Below are 7484 nucleotides of genomic sequence, written 5' to 3' on the forward strand. Positions count from 1 at the left end.
GTGTTCTATGAGGGTAAAATGAAATGTTCTACTTACTATATTAGTACCCAATATACTATGCTACAGAGTGGAAACTAATGGACAAATGCCTATTTTAAAGTTCCTCTATGATAAGATGAAGACATCCTAAATCAACCCATTCTTTCTAACAGGAATTTTCTTTGATCTTTTTGTTGTTGATTCCTACACTGGGCAGTAGTAGAAGGGCAAAGGAGATGCATGGGATGGAAAGTACAGGTCCATCAAAAGAGGTGTGCAGTTATAGGAAAGCCAGGAGAGAAGGTCAAAATCCGATCCTGCAACTTAGGTCAAACGGGAAGGTGTGGGCCTTCTCAATTCAGTGGGCAAGTTCATTTTACTCTTCAGAAGTGTGTTAACTAATAGGAGGTAAAAATGGAGGTGGTCTAGGTAAACAAGCTGGGGGATCCTGGTAGTATGTACATTTATATGACTGAGCCTAGAAGGACTGACTCTATCTCCTTATCTTTATAGTAGTCTGTCTGGCAGATAAGGTCTAATATGCTCCTCTCCAGAGTCTGGCTTTGGCTATAGTGGAGAATATGGCTTAGTTTCCACGTTACCTTGAAGTCCTTTACAGAGATGCAAGGCTTAACAATAAAAGGCTTCTTCAGTACATTGAGAAAGAACCCTGGACATTTTTTAGCAACTTTACATTAATATTAGGTAGATACTGAATCCCATTTCACCTCTTATCCACTTTCTCCTTGGCACACTATCTATCAGACAAAGAATAATTCTGAGTACAGGGGGAAAATACATGGGGGCTCACTGCATAAGACCTTTTACCACATTGGCACCAATTTCAATTGATTGCTGATTCAAAACAATTTCTCATATCCAGTCATGGCAGAGTGGAAATGTGATTTCTAGTATACTATGCATTTATAAAATTACAATGTAACCAAAGAAAACCCTTATCCTTATTACTAGAAACAGTGGGGGCTATTGTCATTTGCTGATGAGGGGTGGGTTGAAAAGGAGGCGATGAGTTTGATCTTGAACACATTTTAACTGGGGTGCTACTATGAAGCCAGGTAAGAAGTTCAGGTGAAAATGAGCTGTGGAGAAAGTACAGACTGGAGCTCTGGACTCTGAAATCCTGTCAAAGAGGTATATGAGCCACCCTGTCTGTGGCACAAGTAGAGAGAGTAGAATTGAGGTTACCAGGAGATCTGGAAAGACAGAAAAGAATAATGGAGGAGGATATCTAAGGATTCTCAAGGCCAAGAACAGACATTTGTTAAGTGTCTACTATTTGCCAAAAATTCTGTAAAATGTTTTATGTAAGATACTGAATTTAAGCCTATTTCACAGATGGAAAAATTGTGGCTAAAAGAGGTAAAGAAACATGTCTAAGCCTGCATAATTCTGGTAAGTGGGATTCAAATTCAATCCAAATGATTTACTTTAACAACATTGTGGGTAATATGGAAGGTGTGTAGAATTTAAATGGGGTTATAAACTAGAATTACAGATTTTATGAGAAATGGGTATAGCTGCAACAATGAAACTTTGAGAAGTTTCCCTGACAACACACTGTATTTAAAATGAATATAGTCAGTCATCCCTTGGTATATATGAGGGATTGGTTGTAGGACCCTGGCAGATACCAAAATTCATAGATGGTCAATCTCTTACTTAAAGTGGAGAATTTGTATGTATCTTCCTGTATGCTTTAAATTCTCTCTAGATTACTTACAATATCAAATAAAATGTAAACATTATGCAATTAGATGTTATACTGAATTGTTTAGGAAATATGATGAAAAAAATATGCTGTACATATTCAATACAGATACAATTTCTTCCCTTTACATTTTTAATGTACCACTGATTGAATCTGCAGATATGGAATTGAAGAAAATGGAAGGCCAACTTTTTAAATTTTGGATAAAGTGTAAACAATAGTACGATTCATGAATATCTGACACTGATTTGAAGGTGGTGTGTGGTACACTTCAGAGACTCAGAATGACAGTTTCGAGTTCTGTGCCTCTAATTTTACTATGAAACCTTGGACAAATCCCTTAACTCCTGGTATTTATTTTCCTCATCTGAAAAATATAATTTGATTACGTACTTTTTAAGGTTTGTCTTCTGTCCAAGCTTTACTCTTTCAATGATTAAATACCAATACACTCATACTATGTAATTATTTGTTTTTATGAAGTTTGCTTTTTGTCATTTTAGGTGGGCTATAAAATTCTTAAGGTTGGGGGTAGATTATACTAAATACAAAATAAGCTGTATAGAGGTAAAAAACCCTCCTGAGTTCAGAAGATGAGGGTTTCTGAGGTCCAGAAACTGATGATACTGATGCCAGAGGCTTTCAGTAATCTCTGTAAATTGGAGGTGATATCTTATGCTGTGAGAAAGAAAAATGTTGGGAATAATTACTGGTAGGATGAAAGATGTGGAAAACAACAAAACAAAATTAGAGCTGCTGTGACTTTCAATGACTCTGTAGTAGCAAAAATTAGCAGTGCCCTGTGGTTGTTTACAGCAATAATGAATAATTTGGGTGTGAAAGCAGAGAATTCAGGTGTTACCCAAAGAGATAAGATCTTTTAGGGAATCCTGGCATTATTGTTAAAATGGCTAACTCTGGGACTGATGCTATTTAGGTGGCAAGTGAGGTTATAATGGGACTGAGGAATAAACTGAGGGATCAGGAAAGAGAGAAGAGATCCCAGGTCATAGTATCAGAAATGTTTAGTCAAGTTGATTGACAAAAATGCTGCAGCTAAAGAGGTAACTTGGAAGATGATATCACAAAGGTGGGGGTTGAAGTGGTTTGGATATAACAGCAATAAGAGTAAAGGAGTTTGGGATGTATATCATTATGATATACATAAGATTATTTGTTTAAGCTACTGTGATGGAACCGAAGATGGAGAGCTGAAGGCTATTAACTGGTGCTTAAGGAAGGTGGGGAAAGAGATCTAGAGATTGGGAGACACTTGAAAACAAATCTTATGTACAATGAAAATTAAAAACAACATAGATGGAAGAAGCAGGAATCTGAGAAGGAAGTGGTTGGAGAGACCCAGGGAGGTCTACTCTTACTGTTGGGAGTAAAAGAATCAGCCAACTCAAGAGTTTTAGAGAGAAAGGTGAAATGCAGATGGTGTGTGTATCTGCCTCTATTTCAGCAAGAGAACAACAGAAGGGAGGAGAGAAAGAAGGATAAGGTGAAAGAAGGAGGCAAAAAAATAAAAAGAGACAGTATACTCTTGCTAGAACTCCTCCCCATATGGGAAGTGCAAGAGCTTCTGAAGTACTTGGTTACATACAAGGGTAAAGCAAAACAAAACAGCAATGGCAAAAAACAAACCAGAAAAAAAAGCTTAAAACAGTGAGAACTTAGAAAATGAACAATCTCTAGAAGGAAATATGTTTTGGGTGTGAGACTCCTAAAGTCAAGGTGTGCTTTTTGACTTGGATACATTTCATGTCCTCAATATTCATTTTGAATCCATTTCAAGAATTCCCTACGTTCGTCAATCTTGGTCTTAGCATTTAAATTCAACCACAGTTTTATAGTGCTAGAACTATTTTTGCATATCAGATTTATTCAAATCTACTGATATTTTTCTTATCTTCTGAGATTGCCAATTATACTTTAAACAGCTAATACGTTAAGTTTGACAATATCTTTATATTTTACAGCAAGAATTTATATATTATATATATTATTTATATATTATTTATATATTATGAATTTCATGCAATTATTATGAAAAGATTCAAATGGTGAATTATATAAAGTCCAGTCTGTGTAGACAGTATGTATATATAATATAATGAAAATATTTGTACAGTAATATATAGTATAAAACACTTTCACTAATGGCTATCATTTAATCCTTAACAATACCAACTATGAGGCAGGCATCAGTATTACCTGCTTTCCACAGACAGGGAAACTGAAACTCACTATGTCATCCCTCTGGTAAAAAAAAAACATGGGATGGAGTTAAGGATTTCTCTCAGATCTACGCTAATTGCAAAATAACCCATTACTTCTGCTGACTTGCACCCTGTCTTGTTTCAAAAGGATTTGAGATGGCTTACATCTGATTCTCTTTTGTTTACATAGCTGAAATTATAAACTGCAGATAAAATTATGTGTTTATTTAATTATTATCTCTGCGAGTAAATTTAAAACTTATGTTAACATAAGTTTTAAACACATAAAATTTAAAAATTAATTTTAATCTACCATTGGTTATAACTACATCTGAATATTTGATCTTTAGGCATTTACCTTTTGGCCACACCTGAATTCTGAAGTTAAATAATTCAAGGGTAGAATAGGAAAATTGAGTACTGTGATCAAATTAAGTCAGCTTCTGTGTAAGATAACTGAATCACTGACCTAGGCTATTAAAAGAAAAAAATGACATCATTAGAAGAAAAATGATACCATAAAAAGGTATATTAATAGATCTGGCTCTAAGATTTATTATTAAAAATTTCTCCTAAAATCTAAAGTTCAATTTGAGAAATCTGTCAGTTTAACCCTCAGTGTTGTCAAGATTCTGGCTGTAGGATGCATGAGTGGAGCTGGACAGAAAATGTTCCAGGCTTTTTCTACATAGTGGGCACATTCTATAGACTTGTACCCTCTTTTCCTCTTCTCTTGATCCTCCCTCCTCCTCCAGGGACCCCTGCCCCCTGTATCTCTTGGAGTCATCTTGCTGTCACCAGTGATTGTACAGGCATTGCAACAGCACAGGAAAATCATATCATGATGAATGTCAAAATGGCTGGTGATGTTGCTAATTCTATTCAGGTTAAATGATATGAAGATAATAGACTGTTATCAGATTTAAAATAAAGATTTAGTTAGTCCAGAATGAGAAGAAAATTGCATTGATTTATAAAAATCAAGTGGTTATTAATGGAAAAACAAAAAAGTATGAGAAACTGTCACAGCCAAGATAAGAGGAGTCTGAGACATGAAGAGTACAGTTAAGTAATGTGGTATTCTAAATGAAATTCTTGAGTACAGAAAAGATATGAAATAAAAATTAGAGGGTTATGAATGAATATACACTTTTGTTGATAGCAAAAATAGCTTATTAATGTATATAAGCTACTAACACTAGAGGAAAAGCAGGTTCAAGGTACACAGGAACTCTATATTTTTGCCACTTTCCTGGAAATCTAAAACTATTCTCAAATTAAAAGTTCATTACAAAACAATAACATAACCATGGAAGTTTATCCTAGGCAGCTTGTTAAAACATTAGTTGTCAGACATCTGCTAGCAAATGCATTATTTACCTCAAGAGCTCCCCAAAGTTTTACAGTGTTGGGAAGACCTAAAAAAAGCTTTCTTGACAGAAAGGCACACTCTTTTAAAGGTTCAGGTCAGTTTCAAATAATGATACAATATTTTGTCAATAATTAAAATGCTGTAAGTACATTTATAAGAATCTTTTCCAATAGCAACAGTTGTTCATAGTAACTTTCTCCTGAACTTGTACCCCCAGAAGGTTAGCATTCAGGAAGCTCAGCTGCTGTCTAACAAACTTAATTAATAAAAAAGTCATTTCCGAGCTGTAACTATGAGTAACAGCACTTCAAGTGTGCTAGCAAGCCTACAAGTTAATCAAAATGCTAATACAGTACAAATTAAAGTTGTGATTAACATTTCACAATAGCTGCTTAAGTGAATTGATCACACAAATTGGTTAAGCATTACTCATTTCCTACAGCCCCAACCGGGAAAAGGGTTTTTATGTGGGTATGTAGAGAGGAGCTTCGGGGAGAATGATCCTTCATGATAGCATCATATCCTCAATACACCATCATTGAATTGTCATACAAAAGCTTACAGGTAAAGTCACCCATGAGAAAATAGCCTCCCAAATTATATTATAGTCCTTGAAGGGAGATTGCTTGTAAATCCACAAGAGTAATTAAAGGTGTTTAACACTGCAAAATACACACATTTGTGTTAGTTTGGGACATGCTAAATACACCAGCTCAGTGCTGCTTCCCTAGTGGGGAATGGTGCTTTCTTTTAAGGGGTGTTCTGGTCATTATCCTTTGGAGTTAAACTGTACCTTTGACTATCCAGGATGACTTTTCTCCACCACTGTGTGAATCTTTGTAAGAGTAAATCATTCAAGAGTAATCTCATTTCTTAAAACTATTTGATTTTAAATACCCATTAATAAAACGTCATCAGGTTTTTATGGCAAGATCTTAGCTTCTGGAAATCTGGCCAGGAGAGCAGCCAGATTAGAGTTTACTCTGCTCTTTATGAATTTGATAACACTACACAAATATTTATAACAGAGACTACATTTATTGGTAGACAATTCAGATTTGGTAGAAAATCTTAAAATAAGTGGGAATCTATATACATAGAATAAATCTAGCCTTTCCAAATTTTTCTTATGAAAAAACTAGAAAGGAAAAACTGAAATATTTATTTCATTCTGAAACTGATATCTACTATATGCCAAGCACTGTGCCAAAGTCATCTTAATGGTGATGCTACAGGTATTGAAAAGTTTCCAGCACATCTTAGGTGACACAAAACCTCCAAATATATGTTCAAACTATTGATATTCTTTGAAACATGTCATGATAGACATGTTATTGACTGATAATCTACCTGTCTTTTTAGCAGAATGATTTGAAGAAGCTTTCTAAAGCCTGTTGTGCTACACTAACCTTTGTTTTCATTTGGTTTAATTATAAACATTTAAAAATTTCAAAGAATTTTACTAAGAGTAGTAATGAAGATTACCTGTCATTTGCTGTATCAAAACATTTCTTGCAAGTATTGGATTAAGGATTTGACTAAGGACTTCTTCTGTTAAATTTGATACTACCTTAGGAATATTTTCACTGATAACTGCATTTGACTCTGCAATTCTAAAACTGACATTCTTCAATACACTGCCAATCCACTGGGCCTATGCTTTGTGCACACATAGGCAAATATTCCTAAAAGGTTACCTGAGCCCTGCTCCATAACAGTTCCACTTCCTGGCATCATCAGATATTTCTGTGCTTCTTAATCTACTATACATGGGAAGCATGTATAGTAGATTTGTCTATGAGACATAGACCTCTCTTATAGTATTTGTCAATGAGACATTTGTCAATGAGACATAGACCTCTCTTATAGTATCCTCAATTAAAAGGCCTTTTTTGAGTTTACCCATCTTTTGTTGTTGTTGTTGTTGTTGTTTTGGTGCTGCTGGGGACCAAACCCAGGGCTGGGAAACTGTTTCTGTGTCCTTTACTTTCCTCTTCTCTGACTCTGATATGTGTACATACATGTGCACACACATATATCTTATGCATCTCTATAATTATAGAGAGTACAGAAAAATATAATATTGGCTATGTGAAATGTAATATATTTTTAATTTATTAGATGTTGTTATACGAATAAGAATGTCAAAGTACTATTTTGAAATTTAGATTAAAAAAAAACC

The sequence above is a fragment of the Callospermophilus lateralis genome, unplaced genomic scaffold (assembly GCF_048772815.1).
Source record: "Callospermophilus lateralis isolate mCalLat2 unplaced genomic scaffold, mCalLat2.hap1 Scaffold_112, whole genome shotgun sequence".
In the NCBI taxonomy this organism is placed as follows: Eukaryota; Metazoa; Chordata; class Mammalia; order Rodentia; family Sciuridae; genus Callospermophilus; species Callospermophilus lateralis.